The following is a 24811-nucleotide window of genomic DNA, read 5'->3' as shown; positions in this document are numbered from 1 at the left end:
CCCCAGTTCTTATCCAATTATGACATAATTCTTTCCTTCTCCTGAAGGATTAAAGCAACAAAGAGGGAGCACAAAGGGAGAGGTGGGAGGACTGCAGCAGCATGAGGGAGATGAGAAACCAGGGGCTCCTGCCTTTGATGTTTGGATGATCACATCATTGCAATTACTATGTCAAGGGCTCTGCAGTGTCACTGGTAAATAAATCATCCAGGAAAATGAAATGTGCAGGGATAGCATGCACCACTAGTTACAGCAGGTAAAAATCAGAACAGAGAAGTCAAAGCATTTCAAACAGAGGAAAAACTCCACAAAGCTAAGGAAACAAAGTAACATTTCACTTATGAATGAAGTTCATTACTTCATTCTTATTATTTCCAATAAGAAACAATTATTTCTTATTTTCTATAAGAAAATATGTATTATTTCGATATAATTATTTCAATTATAGAAAAAATTATTTCTATAGCAAATATAAAATCTGTGTAGGTGCCTGTACAGGGAAGATAGAAACTTTAGATTCATCAACTGTTCTTTGGGAAATGAAACCATTATTTAATCATGTATAGTCTTATTACAGACAGAGAGAGAGGATAAAGAACTCATTTGTCTTGAACAAGAGAGAATCTGGCACTTGATGTCTGTCATGATACAGCATTAAAAACTATGCAATACACTAATTATTCTCCTTCATCACAAAAAACACCTGAGTTCTCTCTTCCCCTCCCCTGCTGTCACAGTGAGGTGATTTATGCCACACCACAGTAACACAGAATCTCACACCTCACTCTATTTCAGGAGTGATCCAAAGTAAAATTCCGTCCCAAGCGCCCGATGCTCAGTTGATTTGAGTTCCCTGCTGTGGCTGATGCTCATTTCCCAGATGAGCAAACAGAACCATACAAAGATGTTTCCTCAAGATCACTGGAGCAGGCAGAGCTTCCCCCCACCCTGAGCCACAGCTCCTGAGAGAAACACCCCAAACCCCCTGAGCAAACGGAGCGCTGCAAACATCACTGGCAGCACCTGAGAAGGGATGGGATGGAGCAGGGGGCAAAGCCTGACAGATATTCAGCCATTCTCTTTCCTCTCATTCAGGCTCTCCAAGCTCAGCCAAGTCCAGTTCCTTCTGGGTTTGCCCTCAGCTGCCTCACCCTGCCCTCCATGCTCTCCCAGCCCAGAGGAGCAGCTCCAGAAATGCTTTCTAAATGCCTGGTTTGCAATTCAGAACATCCCTAAACTGTTCCACCAGCTCAGTATCTGCCTGTAATCCCCCTTGGATCTCAAGTGTTTATACAGTATTACTTGCAAGATTTAACTCAAAGATAATTAATTCAGTTCTGTGATTTTTGGCTTCATTTTGATTTTAGGGCACCAAAAGGAAACCTTTGCTTGATTCAAAGCACTTAGAAATCGGACAAACTGATTTACAGCCCTGAAGAGAACTTTTTTTTTTTAAATACAAATTGTTTCCACTTTTACCCATCCTCATTTTTGTTTAAACCCACCTACCAATGGTGGGAGCACAGATTCTATAATCACATGCCTAACTGCTGTATCATGTTTATTTTAATCAGAGCCCATCCCATTCCAGCTGCAAGTATTTAAAGCCCAGAGCTGGAGTGGGAGAGCAAATTAAAATGAGAAAAGCAGTAGAAGTGATGGCACCCCCCATGGCCTCTGCTCTGGCGAGGGCAGGGAAAGGCTGCTGACTTACACAGGGCAGGGCTGGATGGGATATTGAGGAGAAATCCTTCCCTGTGAGGGTGCTGAGGCCCTGGCACAGGTGCCCAGAGCAGCTGTGGCTGCCCCTGCATCCCTGGCAGTGCCCGAGGCCAGGCTGGACAGGGTTTGGAGCAGCCTGGGATAGTGGAAGGGGTCCCTGCCCATTGGAACCGGATGATCTCTATGTCCCTTCCAGCCCAAACCATTCTGTAACCACAAACCCACTATTTATTGGCTGAATTTGCGTGAACAACACACAACAGAAACAGTTCCCTTTCGTTTGAATTTGCCAATTGAGCTTCTGATCATTCAAGCCATGCTTTGGTGTCTCCAGCAGCATCAGTGAAATGCTCCAAGGCAATCTTTACCTCTTTACCTGCTGCCAGGTTGAAGCACCTCTCACTGAGCCCCAACCTCCCTCAGTCCCCTGCTGCCCTTTCACATGAAACCTGACACTGAAATGACATCTAAAGGGTCTCAACCTGACACTCAAATGACTTCTAAAGGGTCTCAAACTGCCCTTCAGCAAGAGCCACCAGCTAACACCACTCCTTCCCCGCAAGGACTGTTTAAAATCGCTGCACCTCTCATTTCTCAGACTGATGCAGCAGCAGAGTTGTGAGTCTTCCCACCCACACGACCCCGTGTAACAGAATACTCCTAGAAAGTAATTTATCCTCAGAACAGAGTCAGGAAAAGCTTGCCTGACAGAAGCCTTATTGCTTTTAAACTCAACACCAGTTACATTTTCACAGCTATAAGACAACATGATTTCATCTGAGTAATAGATCACAGACTGCTTTACAAACAATCAGTGAATCCTCACAGATCAAGCTACAACAAGATAATGATCCATTCAAGTCTATAAGAGTAAAACATACCTGACACAGGCAAAGGGAGGGTGTTTCAGATTACTCCTGGAAGAAATGGGTGGGAAGTTACTCACAGATTTCTCCAGTTCTTTGCCAAAGATGTGACACAAACCAAGCCCCTGACTAATTTTACAGGGTGACCACACTGCACTGAGGCTGTGTCACACCAACTGAGAGCAGCTCAGCTTGAGGACCAGCACAGCAGACAAAGCATCCCAGCTGGAAAACACATTAAAAGCTCCAAAACCCTGCAAATGGCCTTGATCAGTTTTCCCCAATGGGACTACTTTTGCAGCAAAAAATAGATTCATTATTTATAGCAGAAAAGAAGGTGGCTGACTGCAGCTGAGGATGCCACTTTGGATTTAGCAGATATCCTGATATGGTGCATTATGTAAACAACACCTACACACATGAGGCTCCTTCACCACAGTAAGAAGTTCTCCCTGTTTTTTGTAAGGAACAAAAGCTTCTCCCTTTTAATTTCAATGGAATCAGATTCTGAACTAAGTTTGATGGGTGACAGCCAACTTTGGTCCCCTCCATCTGAAGCTCTCCACACTTCCCTGTCTGGCCACTTTCCAGTCAGTGACCATGACTTGAATTTTTCACACTGTGGTGGCCAAAGTCCTCAATTTGCACTCCCACACTATTTACAGTCAAGGGACACAAATTCAGAGCACACACTGTGAGAAGGGGCTGCCTGAAGTAGGGCTTTGTTGAATAGTTTAAAAAACTGGGCACTTTAACCTCTCTAGGACTTGACACAGAGTTCAAGCTGTTTATCTGCCATTAGCAGGCACCAAGCCTTGGCTGCTGTCCTGCCTATCCTGGTATTTTTAACACATTCTTTGTTGGGTGACCAAAAGCAATTCCCCCAATCCCCAGAGATGCCTGACCTGATGCTGCTGCACTTCCAACATCACAGCTCAAAGTCTCTACAAAGCTTGTAAACTAAAAGTTCAGGAAAAAGGACATTAAAAGAAATGAAAGAAAAATTTAAAGAAATGAAAAGAAATTTAAATGTAGCTTTAATTTCTTGCTTTTAACTGCATGCCACAATTAGGGTAACACAAATAGAATTGCAGTACAATGCTCCTGTAGGCAGTCTTTGGGAAGGGAATGCTCTGAGCTCAATCTCCATTTTCTGTCCCAAGTGGGACAGAAATCAAACCAGGTACTGTGCACAGCCAGATAACTGCAGTCAGGCTCAATACTTCCTCCCAAATGTTTTAAATGCTTGCCCCAGTGAGAAATATGGCATATGAATTCAACACAGTGCTTCTCCTATTCCTCTGCCAGAGGAAGAAAACCCAGAGAAGAGCTCGCTCCCTGTATTGCTTTTATGCATCACTGTCAGCAACTGCATGGTGAGACAAAGTCCTTTCAAAAGGGAAAAAATCCAAATGTCTATTTTGGGAAATTCTCATCCATCACGCAGCATTAGCGATACTCAAGGGACTCTGGCTTTATGTGATTTAACATGGAGATTTGCACCCCACCCCACCTCCTTATTTTAGAGTCTTTGGTGGCATTATGCTCTGAGGTTCAGTAGCTCCAAGTGGGACTTCTATTTAAAACCATCTTTACTGCAGGAAATTTTGTTACATGACCTTTTTTTAAAAATATGTTTTTGGGGAAAAAAGGTATCAGATGACTTGCTGACTTAGGAGACATGCAGATTCAAAGAGCAAAAAGTCCCAATCCTGCTGGTTTGACTCAGAAAAAGGCAGCCTCTTAAAGTTTAGAAATACAGAACATCAAATTGTAGAGATGAAAGAATAGATTAAATGAAAATATTAAAAATTCACATCTACTGGCAAAGGAGCAGAAGGAAAAAGACAAGCTTGACACGTGGTAGCAAAAAGTGGGAAATTCTTCCTTTTAGCTTAAGTGGGTAGCATTAAAATACACACACACACATAATTACTCAGATTTTCCCCTGGGAACCCCAAATTTATGCCTGGTCTGTACCAGAGGACAACACAGCTGTGACAGAGAACAGACCTGTAATTACATCTCTGTTGTGCCATCAACAAGCCCAGCACTCTCAAACACATCCCCAGGGACAGGGATCCCCGCAGACACAGCTGAAAGCTCAGGTACCTCCTATTGCAGCCTCACCTTCCCACGCAGTTTATTCTGGGCTTGGTTATTAGATGCCCACAAGCACCTATTAAATAGACAGGAGAAATCCTGGCAGAGCAAATCCCAGCCCTGCTGTCAGACAGTTCCAATAACCCAGGAACAAAGAGCGAGGCTGCGCTCGCTCCCTGCACTCATCTGAGGCATGCAGGGATCAGGAGCAGGGATCCTGCAGGAAATGGCACTTCCTGAGCTGTTGTCATCTTATAGCAAAAGTTCCATACCTTTCCAGTGACTTCTCATGGGCAGCTCCTCACAGCACTGACTCCTTCACAGCACAGCCAACAAACTCCAACTCCCTTCTCACCCAGCTAACCCACTCTTTTGTAGCACCCTTGTTATTGGACACAGCTGTGGCTTGTTAAGGGCAGGGCTGTTCCTAATCTTTGGTGATTGGCACAGCTGCAGCTCCTCAGGTGTGAGATTACTTTCTGCACTATTTTCTTTCATTCTATCCCCCCACACTGACCCATATAGGGATCCAGGAGCAGGGATCCTGTAGGAAATGGCACTTGCTGAGCTGTTGTCATCTAATTGCAAAATTCCCATACCTTCTTGGTGATTTCTCACGGTCAACTCCTCACAGCACTGACTCCTTCTTCACAGCACAATCAACAAACTCCAGCTCTCTCCTCACCCAGCCAACCCACTCTTTTGTAGCACCCTTGTTATTGGACACAGCTGTGGCCTGTTAAGGGCAGGCCTGTTCCTAATCTTTGGTGATTGGCACAGCTGCAACTCCTCAGGTGTGAGATTACCTTCTGCACTATCTTCATTTTCTTACATTCTGTCCCTCTACACTGAGCCATGCAGAGATCCAGGAGCAGGGATCCTGCAGGAAATGGCCCTTGATGGGATCCAGGAGCAGGGATCCTGCAGGGATCCTGCTGGAAATGGCACTTGCTGGCCTTGGTGGCACACTGTCACTTCAGTGGCACTTGTTCCCCACTGTGTACAAAGCGTGGGGCTGCTGTTGTGGTGGGAGGTGCAGCACCCATGGCAGTGTCTATTCAACAAGGGAAGTTTAAGGGATAGCCCAGGCAAACCAGTTCTCCTGAGGTCTCTTTGGAAAGGAAAACAAAAATCCACCCCTTTGGAATCAGAGGCAGGAAAGCAGCACTGCCATAGGGAGCTGGAGAGCAGGGCCAGCAGCAGGTGAATGTCACAAACTGCCCAGAGCAGGGGGATTCCCACTGTCCCCAGGGGCTCTGTGGGAGCAGGAGTGGCCAACACCTGGTGCCTGGCAAGTTGCTCATCCACCTGGGCCAGGCACTCACCCCCAGGGAAAAGGGACTGTCCTGAAATGTTAATCCCCAGGGCAGAGCGCCACAGACATCACAAGACACCACAAAAACAAGAAATACAATTTGTATTTTCCACAGCACCATCATATTCCTAATTTCTTGCCACAGTGACCTACCTGTGCAGGCAAAGATCCCCCCACTACCAACAAATCAGAGCAGTAATGAGCTTTCTGTCCCAAAACCCAAATCTAGCCATTCAACAAACACCCAGCTGCAACATTTCTCTGCTGCTTCTATTCCTTACCCTATCCTAAATGAAGGAAAAGACTATGAAATGCTTTTCTGGATATGCCCTGCAATATGCACTGACACTGCTCCTGGGCCAAGATGTCACTGCTGTTCATATCCACTGACATTGGCAGCACATGTGCCACAAACATCCTCATAAAACAAAACCCTTTTGGGAAAACCAGTGCTTGCTGCTCCTGCCTGCCAGCAGAATATATCTTACATACCCCTGCTGGTTCCCAGTGCACGGCTATAAAGTTTCACATCCTGTAAATACACAGCTAGACATGAAAATATCAACTCACTTTGTGTGTCTTCTCACTCCTCCCTTTACAGCCAGAGCCAGCACCATGGTAATTCAAACACCCTGACTTGGGATTCCTTCCCGGCAAGTGCCCACATTAAATTTAAATAAAGCTGGCTTGGCCTGAGGCCAGCCTACAGAAGGTGGGTTTTCCTTTGTCTCAGAAATGTAGGAAGCAAAACAGCCATAAAGAGAGCCAGAGACCACATCATGATGAGGATGAGGAGGCTGCAGGGGGAGAAGGGAGAAGGATTAATCTGAAAATACCTTGTGACAGTTTCCAAAACAGAGAGCCTTAAACAAGGAGGGGAAAGTTGGCTTGAGAGCAAAGATTGTGTGCAGCAAGTGAAATAAATGGGAAGATTTCCAGAGAGTGGATCACTGCAGAGCAGCAGAGCCATTAAGGAATCTGTATCCCCAGAGCTGCACTCGCCATGCCCAGCAGCACCAGGATAATGTGGCTGTAACTCAGACAAGCATCAACAAACAGCATTTTCCTCTCCCTGTATAATTTAGCAAAGGCACAGACACTGCTCTGTCATATTTCTCCTCCCCCAAAGCAGCAGCATTGCTTCTTCTGGGCTTATTTTGATTTTGGTTTCGAGTTTTTTTTCTTTAAGAGAGATCTCTGGATGAAGCAACCTTTTTATTCAAATAGCAGCCCAGGTTCATTGGTTCAGAGCAACCCTGAAAGCCAGATAGCTCCAAAGAGTGTCAGATTTCAGAGACAGCTGGAATGAGAACACCTTGGCACACATCCCTGCACAACAGCATCGATGTGCCTGGAAAGCCTTGAGAATTTATATCCCATTGAACACTACCAGGAATTTAGTGGTCAGTTTTCAGAAATGCAGGGACATGAGAAGATGACAGGCTCCCTACACACAAGGCTGTGCCACCAGCACAACCACAAAAGGAGCTGAATTTATGGGGATTCCAGGAGAGCAGCTGTGCAGTTATCCCTGCACACCCATGTGAACTGGGCACCTTCACCTGGGACACAGCAACAGCAGAAAGGAGAAATTGCTTTTAAAGTGAGGCAGTGAGAGATATTGTTAGAAAGTTCAGGTTTAATCCTGGCTCAGGGCCTACATTTACACCCCTTTTTGGAAGGGGAGGACTGAGATCAGTGGGTCTGCAGCTACAGAGCAGCACTGGGCAAGTACCTGCCTGTCAGCTCCCCACAGCCACGGGGATTCCTCCTCCTTCTCCTCTGCTATTTGCATTCATTTCATGCAGCACCAATTCACCCAAACCCCCTGCTTTACCACACTCTGCTCTGGGAGCTGCACCCATCCCAAGGCCACCTTCTCCCAGGCCAGGTAAGAGCTGCCAGCACCTCAGGAGCAGCAGGCCAAGGCTTGCCTGCCAGCTCAGAGCCATGGAGGAGGCCGTGCGCCCAAAATCCTGGAAACACCTCTGGGTTAGCTCCCATCTAATCCTCAGCAAGCAGGAGAGCTGCAGAAAGAGTGAGCTCAGGGGCAGCACTGCCTGACAGTGCCCATGTGGGCAGCCCAGGCTTTCACGCAGACACAGAAACAGGTTTTTACCCAGAAACACCCTTCAGAACAAGGGGCAGAAGTTGTGTGCACTGCAGGGCTCTGCATGCATCCCATACACAGCCAGCTTGATGGTAGCACTTTTTCTTCTTTACATGGATCTTGAACATCCACCTTTCTGCCCAGCTGTTGTTTTAAACCAGACCCTCCCTGCTCACAACATAAAACCCAAATAACCTGCACAGCAAAAATGAGAAGGTACCCAAGGCTGTTTTCCAGAAGTGGAGCCTCAAACCCTTCCATAGACAGGCAGCTGCTTTCTGGGCACACATCCCAAATGAGCTCTCATGCATAGAGCTCCCCTTCCCTCCTGTGCATGCACCAATTTCATCCTTCTTGTGTGCACAGACAGGAATCCAAGAGCAAGATAAGAATGCCCTGGCAGGGATATTGCCTGCTTTAGTTATTCTATAGCTCTGTGAGCCAACTTGGGCTTTGTTTGCTAAGCAATGACAGAGTATTCAAATTATGCTGATTAAAACCATTCAGTCAAGACATCATGCCTTTAGAAATACTGTTTGGTTTATGTTACAGCTATTTTTTTTTCTCCCTCCCTGAATTCAGCAATTCAGATTGTTCCTCCAGCAAGCCAAACACACAGATGATTAAATTCTTGCACCTCTAAAGAATAAAGACATGAGAATATTTGGCCTTTTCCAGAGCAAGGTCTGAATAAACTGGAGTTTTACCAGGACTCAAAGCCACTTGGATACTTTGGACACAAGCCAGTTTCTAACCAAGATGAGAAAAAATTTCTTGGGAAAAACAATCCCAACACACAGAGAACTTTTGAAAACCAGCTCATGAAGGAGCTGGTGCTGCCAGGAGATGGGTATTAATCAACCCAATTTATTCAGATAATTTCTACAGGCTTCACTTGAGAGTTTACATTTTGTATAAAGCTTTCATCACCTTCACAGGGGCAAAGCTGAAAGGGCATTTAACACAAGAATTTCATGGTAGTGAACAGCAGCACAGGGGCACTAAATCACAAACATCACAAAGCTGTTAACCCTCCCAGGCAATTGCACCCAGTTAAAGGTGCTGTTACTCTCATTCAAACAACCCCTGTGGTTTTATTGTCTGGGAAGAGCAGTACCTTGCTTTGGGACAGCAATTCCTTGGGAAGGAGTTTCTCTGCCTGGCTCTGTCCCACAGGTAAAGCCACCCAGATCCTTCTCAGCACGGGATCTTTGTTTTTCCACACTTGCCCTCCAGCCACCCCACTCCTGTTCCCAGCGAGCTGCTGGATTATATGCATTAATACACACCATAAATGCCCTGGTGGCAGTGTGCTCATCCCTCTGAGCAGCAGCTGAGGGGACACATCCATCTACAGCCCTGGAGCAGGGACTGAAGCACAGCACAGCCCTGGCTGAGGGAAAGCCCCATTTGGGTTCTCCAGCACCAACAGAACCATCTGTCAAGGCTTTATCTTGGGAACAAAGTCAATTTAGTCCCAAACTATGGAATTATCCACTGCTTTATAACAGCTTCCCATTTTCTATCACTCAACTAGCTGTTAATAAGGGATGTCCAGCAATCCAGGACACAAGTAATTTAAAATATTTATAATATTTATAATGGAGTACCTGGCCTGGGACCTGTACAACCATGACAGGCACATCCTGCCTGCACCAGAGCCTCTGACCAGCTTGGAGGGTGTCGCAGACATCTTTTTATGAAAATCCTTTCCTTAGGATTTTTTTCCTATTGAGAAGCTAAGAGCCCTCAGGAACAAAATGTAAACAATGGTTATCTGCTGCTGTGGGATGCAACAGGTGCATCTGTGATTGGTCTCATGTGGTTGTTTGTAATTAATGGCCAATCACAGTCAGCTGGCTCGGACAGAGTCTGGGACAGCTGCCTCTATTATTCATTCTATTCTATCCTTAGCTTAACTACCCTTCTGAGAAACTTTTTCTTCTATTCTTTTAGTATGGTTTTAATGCAATATATATAATAAAATAATAAACCAAGCCTTCTGAAATATGGAGACAAATCCTCAACTCTTCCCTCTCCAAAGACCCCTGTGAAAACCATCACAGAGGGGATTCCTGGAGACAGCAAGAGAACAGCCCAACAGGAGCAGGGCAAAGAGCTTCTGGAAATGTTTTGACAACAGCTGAGACGCACCACACTCTTGTTTTACCTTTAACAAGTTTTTCTGAGTCAGCTCCATCCCTTCAGCCCGGAGCAATCCTCACAGCTTTTTTTCCTTAAACACAGCATTCCCTATAGGCTGGAGCTAATTTATGGCAATTCATTAGGCTGTTCTAACTTGGGCAACAACAATTCATGCTGTAACTTTCTCAAATGAATTCCTCTCAAAAACACCACCCCACCCTGGCAAAAAGTTAATTAAGGATCCTTTTACCTGCTCTCTGAAGATCACAGGGCAGATGCTGTCAGACAGGTTTGCTTTCTGTTATTACCAATTTCAGCAGCAATTCACCTCTCCTAATCCCATTCTGAGTATCAGGCACTCACACAGACATTAAAATGAAATAAAGAGGATTACTGTAACCACCCAGGTAGCAGCATGGGTTGGGACAGAGCTTGCAAGGCACAACAATGTGTGAGGATGAGTTGCCGTCCCTAAAATCTGGGGGATGTGCTGTTCCTCTGAAGCCCTCCTGGACTTCCAAATATTTGCTTGAGGTTTCCCTTAAATGCAGAGTTTCCTGGAGGAATGGTGAGCATGCAGAGCACATTCCTCTGCTAAGTGTCTTCTTCAAAATTGGGGTAAATACCAGCAGCGCATTCCTGCCCAGCTCACACAAACAGTTTGGATTCTCATGTCTGCAAGCACAGCTATGGCCTTGCTGCTGGTTTCCACCAAAAGCAAAGACACAACTGATTTTGTGCTCTGTTAATCAATAGCATTAATCTCCCCCAGTGAACACATTTATCCCAGTAAATGGTTGCTCTAAACTGTATTATTTAGACAAAAGGGGAGTTGTAGCCATGCCAGAAGGTTCTTACAGGTAAAAAAAGTGTCCTGCATGAAAAAAAGCAATGGTTTGTGGTAATGAAGCCATTGCTAATGTTATATTAGTGTCACATTAGTCCTGAGAATCTACTGGAGAGTGCCAAATTTGAATTTAATTAAATTTTTCTTCCTGTCTTTCCCCATCCTCCCTTTGGACATGGGTGTCACAGCTGCAGAGAAATTACTGGCTTGAAATAATTGCCCAGTGAAAAGGCAAATGCAAAACTTTCAAAACCTTTTGTCCTTGAGAAAGGCACAAAGCAATTCCAAATCCCTTGGAATCCTTCCTTCCACCAGGGTAAGGTGCTATGCTTTACCCAACATCCTGCTTTGTCACAAAAAACAAACCAAAAAAAACAGTTTTGAGCAAAAGAAAGCTAAGTGACACATGGACACTGTTACAAATACAAATATATTTCTTACAGCCCAAGACAGTCATTAGGACAGAGATGCTAATGTTGAGGAACTGCATTAAAATTACAAAAAAATCCCCCCTTGGATCCTGTCAGTGTGGCGGGGCCAAGATTAATCTGCCTCAAAGCCTCTGCTCTGCCCTGCTGGTTTTTCAAGGCAAAACCATGTTTCCTTCAGGCCATCCTGGGGCCTGGCAGAGATTTCTATCTATGAATTCCCCAGCAGAGCACCCCCAAAGCTGGCTTGGAACTCTTCCTCATCTCTCAGTGCTATCACTCCTCCTCACCCAGAGCAAGGAGCTCTCCTCCCTGCAGCTTTGCCCCATCCAACTTCTGTCATGGGTTTTCTGCACTGCCCTCTGCAAATCCCCCCTTTCTTTGATGTTCATCTGCAGCCCCAGCCTGTGCTGTAAAGAGCCCCTCAACTCAGAACTGCAGCCCTTAAATTCATTTACTGAGTTACTACACAAGCTACAAGAACCTGCTCTCATAAGAGACCACAAAACCAAGGGAACATTTCAAGTAGATCTTTTCAACTCCTCAAAAAGGTTTTTAACTTTCCATGGTTTTGCTCCTGATGCACAAATATCTTTCATATTCCATGCAGAATTAACCTCTGAATTTAAAGTCACAAGCCTTGGGGGACCACATCTCACATTCCACAATCCAAGGTAAGGTTGGCAAACTTGCAGAATTTCTCAGGATAAAAAAAGAACATCCCAGAATTAAGATGAGCTCATTCCAAAGGCCTTCCCTTCTTTTTCTGGGGAGTAGATGATGCTAAAGCAATATGATAACCAGCATCAGGACTGACCCTGAGAGCTCCAGCACCCAGAAAAAACTCAGCAAGAGCCAGGGATGTCAGAGACTGAATGGGACATGAAAAATCTCCCCAGCCTGAGGTGATGGGCACTGCTGCTGAAAGCAAACCTTCCACCTGTTCTAGCCCCAGAGGAAGAAAACAGACTACACACAGGTGTTATCATTCATCTACTACAAACTTCCTCATCAGACACCACCCTCCTCCTCCTCCTCCCAAACCTTTCATTCTTCTCCAAAAGCATTATCAGCTGCTTTGGGCAGAGCAGTGCCTGGAGTGTTATCAGACATCTTTGTCTCTACAACAGGAATTTCCACTCCTGGCTGCTCTGGGAGGTGCAGCAGCCCTGAACCCCCTCCCCAGGCTTGGGAGAGGCGCTGTGGTTTGCTGGCCCCAGGGCACAGGACTGGGAACTGCTGGGTGGGACTGGAGCTGGAGCTGATGCCAGGCTGAGACCCCCCTGCCCTCCATCCAGAGCTCTCACACAGCACAAACCTGGAGCACAAACCCTGCAGGAGCACAAACCTGGCACCTCCTGAGGCTCAGCACTGCTCTCACATGGTGCCCAGAGTGGGGATTTTACCCCAACAACTTTTGCAGAGGGAGGTGACAGGCACGAGTGATAAACAGCCAGGAAAATCCATTTTAACCACAGAATGATCTTGGCACCCTGGTGAAGCAGAACCAACAGCCCTTTAGTATCAAATACAGCACAAGCACACGTGGGTGTAAAATACACCCTGTGCCCTGCTGTCCTGTAGGATGCTCAGAGGAAACAAATATCACATTTTCCCCTTATTCTCTCCAGTTAATTGTGTAAAATAATCTATTTGACTACTTCATTCAGTTGGGGGAACAGGCTGCTGCAGGAACAGCCCCCCAGCACAGGCAGTGGCACCTCCAGCAGATGCTGTGTTGGACCCACCAGGGGTTCCAAATGGAGTTCACACCCTGGGCTCCATCTCCTCCTCCCGATTTCCATATTAATCCTGTGAGAAAGGAACCAGGATCTGCATTTTTGCAAATACTTTACTGGCCATTTCCTTTTGACTTCTGGCAATTCTGTACAGCCCCACTCTGCAGCCTGAGGATACAAACTCATGTGGGAAAAGGGGAGCTCATACCTAAAATTTGGGCCAGATTCCAGTGCTCTGCAGCTGGGCAGGTGTGGGGACAGCACAGCTGGGTCAGGCTGTAGTTTCTGACCTTCCTCCCACCTCCCTGCTGTCCACTGAGGGCACTTACCTGCTCCAGCACTGAGTAAAGTATGCCCACTGTTGTTTAAGATTAGCTGCTACAACACACCTGGCTAGCCAACACACCTCAGTTAGTTAATCAGGGACTCCAAGCATCCAAGATTTAAAAGGCTGGACTGCAGCTGTAGAAATTACTGACACATTCAAAAAAAAAAAAGAAAAGAAAAGAAAATTAAATGCAACTTCTGGCACCTGAAAGCAGAGGTTTGAGCCTGCAACCTTCAAAAGGCACATCTCTGGAAGACTCATCATAGACTCATCATGCAGGAGTTGTGCTGGAAAACTCTCAGGAGTCCAGTCCCAGGCTGCAGCCTCCCACCCTGGGCAGCCCCATCTCTCCCTGCAGCTCCCCCAGCTGAGGGAACAGAGCACATCTCCCAAGCTCATCCTCCTGTTTCTGCACAAGTAAGGGCAAGGAATGACACATCTTTCTTTCTGATACAAAGAGCCATAAAGCAAACACCTCTCTTCTCCCCAAGCCTGCAGCAGGACTGCATCCACTCAGCACAGCAATGGCCAGACTAGAATCTCAGGTTATCCTTCACTCACCTGGACTCCCTGGGTGATTCCTAAGGGTGCAGAGCCAGGCACTTCATTCCCTGCATCATTTCCACCCTGCTGCTCCCCACTGAACCCTGCCTGCTTTGCTCCCTCCTCTGCCTGCTCTCCCCAGCTCAGTCCCACCCATGGCTCTTCTCACTCCATTGGCTTTTGTTGTGTTCTTTCTTTTTTACTTTTTTTCTCCTTCCACCACAATTTATTTTAGGAGGCCAAGACTAGAGAGCACCACCAGCATGCAAAAACAAAACCAAACAAGCAGAGCGGTGCAGAGGAAGTGGCAGACACACAGTCTGGCACACAGCACAGCCTGCCACGCTCTGCTCCAACAGCAGAGCTGGAGACAACAACTGCTACAGCAAGCTGCAGTCTGACTCCTGGTGCCACTGCCATCCCACACAGCCCTGCTGGAGAGGACAGCAAAGATGACACACTCAAATCTATCGGAATAAACATTTGTGTCTCAGCTGCTGCACAGCCCAGGCTCCATTCGAGTATTTTGGAGGAGTTTGGAGCAGGCAAAGGGATTCCTCGGGCAGGGAGAAGAGGTGTAGCTTGCCCCAACAGGCATGTGATGCTCTGACAGGGTGTAACTACTGAAAGACAAGATGTTAATGCACTGCTAACAGAACTTTCTGTCATTAAGCATCAAAGCTGCTCGCACTGGGTTAAAAAAAAAGAGGTTCAGGCTGAGAATGAGGAGGTTAAAATTAGTCTAAACACCAGCTCCCCTGTGTTTAAAGTGGAAAGAACCAAGTCAGCAGCCAAGTTAACTCCAGACAGCAAGAAACCTTCAAAGTACTCCAAGACAGAGTTAAAGATGGATTTATGCACACACAGCAAAGACCCTTGTCCTCCCTTCCAAACTCACCACATGGCTCTGACCCACATCCTCCCTTGACTAGGGGTGAACAATCAAGACATCTCCATCCCTAAGGAACACTCCTAGTGCATCCAAAACCAACACTGCTGAGTGTGGTACTAAAGCAGGGGTCACTAAAACCCTTAAAGGTGAGCAAGGGTTGCACAGGAGAAGCAAGGGCTTGTCTCATCCCAGTAACCCCCAGTATGCCCACACCCCTGCTCTCCTCCCTCCCTGCACTGTCAGGTTGCCTTGATGAAGCCCATGGTGTCCTCTCCTTCCCCACTGAAAACGAGGGATCATCTAAGGGGCAAACTGAACAAGCCTTGACTCTGGTGTGTTTATCAGGTTCATATCATTACCTACAGCAACAGCTGGCCAAGTTTCCTGGTGTCTCCTGAATGCCCCAAACTAACACAACATAATTACACCTCAACTTCATTTCACCCTCTGATTCATGGAAACCCATCATTAGGTGACTCCTCTCTCATTTCCAGCAGATACTCACAGTGATTTTCTTGTGAGTGCAATGAAGGCAAAAGCACAGCAAAGGAGTTCTGCTGCTGCCAAGAGAGGCAGGCTCACGGTCAGCACTGGGAAATACTGACAGATAAGCACATAACTCTGTGCCAGATAATGCATCAGCCTCCAGGCTGCCAAGCACACACCTCCTTGGAGCTTCCCACTTCTGCCTCCCATGTAAGAAAATCAGGTGGGGCTGGAGAAGGGTTTAGGAAAGGTTACTTCTCCAAACTTTCTCTTCTGCACAACAGTACAGACCATTAAATCAGAAAAAGACGCAACTGATTTTCAAGATGTTTGAGACAGCAGCAAAGTCAGAAGAAATTCTGTTGCCTTGGTTTAAAAAAAAAATTTTTTGGAAGTGAGGAGGATGAACCAAGTCCAGGCATTCAGAATCTGCATTAGCTACACAATACACACACATCCCTCCAACCCACCAACAAGGATGCTCACAATCAATGCCAGTTGTGTTTCAGCTGCTAAAACGTTAGATTCTGTGAGCTCTCTGCTAAGCTTTTTTGACAGTGGAGGAGAAACAAGCAATTTGAAACACTTGGTCTATTTTACCATAAAATTGAGGAATATGGTCCCCATTAGAAGGATTCCTACTGCAGCACATCCCTGTTCCCACGCTTCTCAGTTCTGCTCCATGTGCAGCTATCCTGTGTGGTGTAGTCATGTTACTGAGAAAGTTTATTAAGATTTTGGTCATTTAAAATTTGCTTTTAGCCAGGCCCTGCTGTCAGGCAGCATTCCTGCAAACAAAGACACTTCCTTGGTATTATGCACAAGAGGGAACTGTGTCTGGGGAGTTAAATATGCTTAAATTGCTGGATCTGCAATCCAGAGGGGTTTGCAGTTTGTTTTCTAAACGAGGAGCAGAAGTCTAAACTAAGACAGAGTAGGGATAAAGTGTGAGAAGAAAGCAAGAAGCTCTCTCCATGCACTAGAGACAGCCTGGAGATCCTCCTAAGCTCCAGACACACATTTTTCCATCATTATCACCTTCAGAAACAAACACCACGATAGAGCATGTCAGTGTTTAATCTTAAACATGCACACCCCGACTTTTTTTCTCCCCCTCTTTTGAGATATACGACATTTTACCTTCACAAGAACTGCTTTCTTGCCTGGTTGGACTCAGCCCCTTGCACAACAGCTACCAGATGTGTACATCTGCTTTCCATAACATCCAAGCAGGACTGTGAAGATGGATGCAGGACCTGTGTTCCCATAACCTACACATTCAGCACTGCAATGCCTCCAGGGAATTCTGTCACACAAAACCCCTCAGTGTGCCGTGGTCTCAGCCCAAGGCTGCATTTCAGATGGCAGCCTCCTTATGTGCCATGCCCAGTCCATAATAATGACTCTGCCTGGCTATTGTATTTGCAGGGAAATGCCTCAATGAAGGCAGGAATGATGTACCTGATTCCATGTTCTTCAGAAGGCTAATTTATTACTTTATAATACTATATTATGTTACAGAATATTATATTAAACTGTACTAAAGAATACAGAAAATATACTTATTGAATGCTAAAAAGATAATAATGAAAACTCATTACTTTTTTTCCAGTCTTGACACAGCTTGGCCCCAATTGGCCAATGAGTCAAAACAGCTCACACCAGAACACAATGAAACAATCACCCGTGGGTAAACAATCTCTAAACACAATCCAAAGGAGCAAAACACAGGAGAAGCAAATGAAATAAGAATTGCTTTCCTTTTCTCTGAGGCTTCCCAGCTTCTCAGGAAGAAAATCCTGAGCAGAGATTTTTTCAGAGAATGTGAATGCTACACCTAGCTGCTCTCCTCTCCTTTCCTCCTGTTTGTTTGTCTAGACCCTTCTCCATCCTTCCAACCTGAGTTTTCCTCCTGTTCTAAAGCATTCTCCCTCTATATCATCCTTACATTAAACCCAAGCACAGAGTGCAATGAGCATGACCAGGCAAAATTATTCCACAGGTTCTGACTGCAAAGCAACAACCTCTGCTCTTGTGTTCTGTGTGTTGGGTTCTCAGGGCCAAGGCAGGCTGACTACAGTGAAAACACTCCCCCATAATATCCACTGATTATTTTTATTACTTTCAGGCTGCTTTCTAAACTAGACAAAGTGGTCTCTGTCCCCAAGTACTTCTAATGCTTCTCGGGCTGGCTGGGAAAGAAGGGAAAGGACGTCCAACTTCTGCTGATCTGTTTAACATACTAGTTAAAAATAATTGAATATTCCAGGCATCTGTTCCCTAATCTTATCCTTCACTTCAAAGAGAGAAAAAATCAGCCAGATCATTTATTCATAAAGCTGGAACACCTGGCAAATGGTATTTCAGTAAAACTGCAATTTCATATCTCTAAAAGCACATTAAATATAGTATTCCAGTGAGGTACTTCCTTAAAACTCCCGGCCAAATTCTGGCTTTAAGATTCTTATTCACTTCATGAGGGTGAAGATTTTGTCAATTTTGCATCTTTTGTTGCTTGATTCTCCATAGGAATTTTCAGGACTGAAAGCCTTGAAAGCAATCTTTCTTGGGAAGTTCTTTGCAGACAGAAACATTCTATGAGATCTTTTATTTTGACACCACACAGCAATAATAACCAAGACCATGCAGAAAAATGTGTCTGTGTAGGTGCTTTGTTTCTGCTCTCAAGTACACTGGGTTTGTTTCCAATGCAACACAAGGTAAATGGATTTGTGTCTAAACCATCTCTCCCCTACACTGGGATCTGAAAAAAAAATAAAGGATTAATTGTATGAAAGAGATTTATATACAGGGAGATTAACCAGCCTATGGAACTCTCTTTCAAAGGAACTAAAGATAGCTCAGGCATTAGCATGAGAAAAACTGTAGGGCTACATTTCTTACATATATTAATGGTCTTTACATGCCCATCTCCCACTGGGAAGGCACGGCCACACAGCAGAGCCTGCCCAGGCTGTGACCACTGGCACTGATCACTGCTGATCAGTAACTGCAGTAATTGATCACCTGCAACCTCCAAAGCCAACAAGCAGCAGCTGAAATTATTATTTTGGTTCAATAACTCCACCACACCACCTCAACACATACCTAAAGGGTCTGAAAAAGTTCAATTTCAAACTTGAGGAGTGTAGCAGTGATCAATCCTGTCCTGGAGGAGGAATAAAGGGCCTGGCTGGTTCAGGCCTTCATACATTTGAGTTCTGGGGCATCTTGGCAAACACTCTGGGACAATAGTTTTTATAATAACTTGTTAAACTGACAGATAACCCCAGTAGAACTGTATTTTCTTCTACCCCTTCAGCATCCCCCTTCTTCTGCATTGAAGTTTTGACAACTGCAGAAAATCTGAAGCTCTTGTCAGGTCTACATACAGCTGACCTACTGAGAGTTTAGGCTCTAAGCAAAGAGGCCATCACATGAAAGAATTTCCTTTCCTGACACTGCCCTGTAAATAGTCTACACAGAAAACAAAGCACCAAAATTACAGCTTGCATGTATTCAATGTGCACTCTATGTTTTTCAAAAATTACTAGAATTCTGAAGGAATTGTGGTTTAAATGTTTGTTGTGTTGCCTTAAATAGCCAAAGAAAACAAAAATCCCTCTTTTCTCTAACCTATATCATTTAAGCACAGAACTGTTAACCACTGCTGAAAGCACTGATGCATTATGACTTGGGGCAAGAGGAAAGCTTAATGCTTTGAAATGGCTGCAACCAAACAATGGCAGCTTTGCCCCTGGGCTTTCAACATTACATTGGAGGCAAATTGCTCAGCCTGTTCAAAAAATAAGATATGCACCTCCAAACTGGCCAAGGAATTGTTCCTACAACCAAGCACTGTCACACTACTGGTGACATACACAAGATAAGGATGTAAAGGACGTCCAGTGACCTATTTCCTGCCCTGACTCTTGACTGAGTCATTCTCAGCAAATAGTTTTAAGTATTGCCCAATCTTGCAGCATATGGCATGAGCTGGTTTATCTGAAGCCTGATTACAAATGTCAAGGTGCCAAGCCCAGGCCTCCCATCAGGGATCCTCCTTGTGATGATATGGTGGTCTAAAAACCTTGATCTTCCTTTATCTCCCTTGCAGTGGGGTGTGCTCTGCAGCTGTTCTCAGCTGCTCAGAAACCCTTAAATCAAAATACAGCTGCTTTATGAAAGCTGTTGTCTGCAGGCAACTCTTCACAGTCACTCTGCAATCAGTTTCCATGTTAAGCACTAAAACTGTTCCACTGTGATAATCCAGTTTGAAATAAACACAACAGGAGTCAAAACACAGTATCAGCCCCTTAGAGAATCTGCTATTTTGTTCTTTATGTTTTGGTATATAATCCAAGGGGAAAGGTCTGAAATGTGATTTAACCACATGGTACTCACAGCAAACAAACTCAAGAAGAGCTGTAACTGCTGTTGTCACACAACAAAACACACAATGCCTTTCCTTTTCCTTGGAAGGGGTGGACAAAGCTGGCTCCTGTCCTGGTGTGCCACCCAGCCCAGACCTCAGACAGAGCCTGGTGCTGCTCCTGAGCTGGACCTGTCCCTGGAACCAGCACAGAGCAGAGGGGCTCTGGGCAGCACCAGCATTGTCCAGGAGCCAAGGGAGCAGGAAGGATCTCAGCCCCTCTCACCATGGAACTGGACTGGCTCCAACCACTAACTCAAATATATTCCAAACAGGAATGAAAATCTACACAGAAAAGTCCAAAACTTAGTGGCCTGAGCAGGATCTCATTGTTAAGTCAGATGAATAAGTCAACATTCCCTTCAGCTTTGTTCCTCTGGATATTCCAGCCAGGCCAGGCTTATAGAAAGTGGTGCCACCCTCCTGGGGATGCCACCTGACAACCTCAGCACCCAGAAATCATTTAACACAAATCATAGCTCCAAAAACCATTTAACACAAATCATAGCTCCTCTCCTAGTGGTTTTCCCAGGTTGGCCTGTGCAACACCACATCTAAATAGAAGTATTCTCTGAACCCTGGATTGAGCAGCTCTGCACTACAGCCAGGGCACTCTGCTGTGCCAGGCTCAGTGATCACCAAGCCCATGGTGCCCAGTCCCAGAAGGCACAGGAGTGCAGGGTGCTAATTCAGAGCTACCTTCTGTGCCCAAAAATCACACATCAGCCCACTCTGGGGAGTACAACCAAGGTTTCCAAACAGCCACGACTCCCCCCTCCCTTTTTGCTACTCTTCATATTCCTGTAACTGCTGTAACACAGCATCCTGGGAGGGGGAAAAAAGCAAACAAAAGACATTATAGCCAATTTGTATGGAAAATCAATTAAGTCCAGACATCTCATTAACCTTCTAACCTGCTTATCCCCCAGCTTTAATTTACACTACTGCTTGCAAATGGATTTGACACATAGGCCCACCACTTCCCTGGGAAGGTGCAACAGGCACGAACAGAGCTCTTGGATCCCAGAATACTCCATTTATCCAGGTCCTTCCCTCCCTCCTCCCTGCCATTCACTCAATGCTAAAAAGCATTGGAGGAAGAAAATAGGATACAGAAAATATGCAAGAGCCCTTTCAGAATCATGTGAGCCCTGCAGTGGGCCTCCTTTTTTACCTTCTGTTGCTTTAATTACCAGAAACTACGAGCAGAATTGCCTGAACCAAGAATGCCCAGCCACGGCCACATCAGCAGAGTCCCACAGGGGTGGCAAAGCCACTCACAGGAGTCTCCTCACACCACACTTCACTTCCACACTGTCACAAGACTGAGCCAGGTAACACACATTAAAAACCAGTCATAGGTGGAGTTCTGTTTTTTTTTTATGTTATAGCACAAAGTCTAGGAAAGAGCACCAATTTCTGTAGCTGAGGTGCATTTACAGCCTTCACTCTGGGGATCTCTACAGCAATTTCATCTCACTGCCCAGAAAACACCCAGCTCCAGAGAGCACAACCCCAGCATTCCCACAGGAGGAAAGCACAGGAAAATTTCACCTGCATCTTAGACCTCAGCAATTCATTCACTCCTCTCGTGTTTTCATGATTATGGAATTCCAGGGCTTGTTAACACACTGAAAGGTTTCTGTACAATCTCTTTGGACTATGACATGCATATTTCTAATGGGCTGAGAAGCAAATTTCCAAGGCTTTCTACATGTTCAGTACAGCAGAATCAAACTAAAAGGATCAAGTTCTGATGTGGCTGCACCCATGCAAGTCCAAGGGAATCAGCAAGATCAATCTCCCTGTAAAACAGCCCAATCCTTGAAATCCATGCTGTGGCAGGAAAGATAAATCTTTCCAAGGCAAGCACTGGTAACTTCTGTAAATAAGCTCTTCAAAAGGAGGAAAAGGGGCAGCTCCAAGAAAGTAATTTTTAAAAAGCAGAGAACACAAGGGAAAATACATACATTTTTCTAAACATATGTTCCTGCCTCTGTATGAGGCAGGCATAACTAAAGCACTGCAGTCCTCCCCAACTCTCCAGCCAGTGCCCCCGAGGCTGCTCAAAGATTTCCCAAGTTATAGCCAAGTAAAAATTGATTAAAGCCTTGACTGCCTCACTGCAGCTATTGGGAATCCAGCAAAAGTTACAAGAATGAGCTCAGCTGCTCTTTGCTTCCCATTAGGCAAAACTCTAAATAAAGGCAGTGCTTAAAGAACACAATCCCCTAAAGGAAAAATCAACAGCCCCCCTGGCAGCAGCTGTGCTCTGCCCTGCTCCAGCAGAGACACGAACACTTTCCTATGGATCTGTGCCTGAAAACCAGCAGAGCACACAAGGTGAGGGCTGGACCCTGTTGGATATGCTGTTCTAACAAGCTCCTAACCTGCTCTCTCCCTGCATCTCACCCTCTGGCACTCTCCAACTTGTTTCCGAGAGCCATGTTCAACATTAACAGTTCAACAGTTCAGCATTAACTGTTCAACATTAACAGTTTTTCAGCTGCATTCAGCAGGGCTGTGCTCATTTAGCCAAGGACCCACCCAGTCCCACCTATACAAAAAAAGCAGCAGCGAGGTCAAAGGTAAAGTATTACCTTATTTTATATCATAGCAATGATAGGTTAGAAAGCCCAGTCTGAAAGCACACAGTGCTCAGTGCAATTGAAACTGATATAAAGTGCCCGGCAGCCAGAAATCTCATCCTTGTTATGCAGCAAGTCCGAAGTGAAGTTAATTTCAATTTAGTTCAAACTCGTGGAATGCAAGTCAAATTTAAACACTCAAGAGGAAAAAAAAAAAAAAGGAGAGTTTTCTCAAAATAGGTAGATCTGGACTTAAAAATGCCGTAGGGGAGAGGGAAGATGCCTGTCAGGGCATCAGGTCTGCAGAGAGCCCGCGGGCGGAAGAAGGAGGCGAGAGGAAACACACGGAGAACAATACTGGGAAAGGGGCTATTCTGGGCAAGAGGGAGAACGCGAGGCCAAGCCGGGCAGGCAAACAAGTGTAACAAAGGCAGAGGAAAGGCTTCCACCCCCCCAGGCAGGGATTCCTGTCCGACTGCCCCCCCGCATCCCTGGCGGACCCTGTGCTGAGCCCAGCGCTGCTCCACTCCTTTGCCCAGAGCAGTGAAGGGGCAGAGATGCCCAGACCGCTGTGTCTGCGCTGCCCGGCACAGTCAGAGAGGCTGGGGATGCTCTCAGGTCGGTACTGATCATCGCCCCAGCGAGAGCAGCTCCCCGGGCGATTCTCAGCCCATCACAGCATCCCATGGGGAATTCCACCCTCCCCGAGAGACTCCGGCTTGGCTTTCCCTGGTGGTGCCAAGCTCCTGCAGATCCCCAACTTGAACCGGGCGGTCCGCACGGGGATGCGGAGACCCTGAGACATCGCTCCCCATGCATCCGTCCCCCGCCGGACCCGCACCCCGCTCGCAGAACAATGGTATGGAACACAGGTATTTGCTGCACCGCCCTCCCCGGCCTTACCTTGGCGGGGGCTCCTCGCTGCGGGCAGCCCGGGCGGGGGCAGCCGGCCGAGCCCAGCCCGGCCCCGCCGCTCCCCGCGCATCCACACCCGGCGGGGCCGGGCTGGGCAGGGCTCAGCGCCGGCCCCGCTGCACCCAGGGCAGGGCAGGGCAGGGGCAGCTCCGCCCCGGGCAGGGCAGCGCTCCCCGCCCGCCCGGTGTCCCTGTGCCCCCCGCCCTCAGCCCTCCCCGCAGCGCAGGGACACAGCAACTCAGAGCATCCCGGTCCTCAACTTCAGCAGCAGCCCGCACGGGGAGGGATGGATGGATGGACGGATGGATGGATGGACGGAGCAGCCCCGCTGGCCGCAAACACGAGTGGTCAGCAGCGGCAGTTCCCTGGGAAAGCTCCCCCCGAGCCGCCGTGGATCCTCCCCTGCCTTTGTTGTGCTCCCAGCCGCAAGCCACAATACCGACACAAGCCGTGTGTCATGTCCTCCCGAGGTGATGGATGGTGATTTCTCCAGGGCAGTGCTAAAAGGGTTGGATCTGCCCAAACGCGGCTACCTCTGCTCGTAAGGAGCCTTTGTCATCCTCGCGAACAATGAGATGAGTTCAGGAATACCCATGCTGGTATGTTACAGACGGGCTCCTAATTACCATATGGAAATGAGCTGCCTAAAGTAATGAATCGCAGCCTGGCTATTGTTTGGGGGGTGTCGGATCGGCTGGAGGTGCTGGCAAGCGCTGCTATAAACCAGGCTCGCCGTTTGCAATAAACAGCAGCACAGCGAGTTCTGTGTGTGCCACAAAACAAATCACTGCAGCTAAAACAGCACTTGTGTAGCAAAGAAATTCACTCTAACATTTTGCAATGAATGAGTATTCTACTGTTCTTGGAGAAATCACACAAGTCTTTGTTCATTCATTTGACCAAAATTAAGAGGCTTACAATAGCCTCCTAGGAAAACGAGAATTTTTTTCCATGGCAATTGAATTATATCAAATAATGGTTATTAGCCCCAGAAACACAGGGTCTTCCTATTTATCACATCTACAGACTGCAGTGCCAGACTACCTGGTGCTTTTCTGAAAGCAGAGCAATAAACACAGCTTGACTCTCGAATGTATTTTGCATTCATCTCCATCTCCACGCACAGCATTCCCTGGCTGTGTCTCACCCATGCCATTTTCCAGCAATGATCTCTCCGTGCTCTGCTGCTACTCACTGCATCAATCATGATAATGATGCTCATTCTCCTGCCTCTCCTCCCTCATCACTGCTTGCACCCCAACGCCTGGGCTTTGCTGCCATCTGACTTTTCTGGGCTTTTCCTTCCCTTAAGCTCCTCTGGGGTTGTGGTTTGGGCACTGCAAAGTGATCCC

General features: G+C 46.4%; 1 protein-coding gene across 5 annotated transcripts in view; it reads right to left on the bottom strand.

Moving 5' to 3' along the window:
- FRMD4B (FERM domain containing 4B) overlaps positions 1 to 24811 on the bottom strand; it is a 132410-nt gene that overhangs the window by 101294 nt on the left and 6305 nt on the right. Inside the window, exon 1 of one of the 5 annotated variants that reach the window (XM_064724095.1) lies at positions 23448 to 23522. The exons of 2 other annotated variants lie outside the window; for them this stretch is intronic. The gene's annotated coding sequence lies outside the window, so the exon portion shown is untranslated. Of the gene's footprint in view, positions 1 to 4963; positions 5040 to 23447; positions 23523 to 24811 lie in introns of those variants that run through there. 2 more of the 5 variants (XM_064724091.1, XM_064724092.1) reach the window with 2 other exon arrangements.

The sequence above is a fragment of the Zonotrichia leucophrys genome, chromosome 12 (assembly GCF_028769735.1).
Source record: "Zonotrichia leucophrys gambelii isolate GWCS_2022_RI chromosome 12, RI_Zleu_2.0, whole genome shotgun sequence".
In the NCBI taxonomy this organism is placed as follows: domain Eukaryota; kingdom Metazoa; phylum Chordata; class Aves; order Passeriformes; family Passerellidae; genus Zonotrichia; species Zonotrichia leucophrys.
The sequence above is the reverse complement of the archived record's forward strand: the minus strand, read 5'-3'. Positions and strand labels throughout refer to the sequence as shown.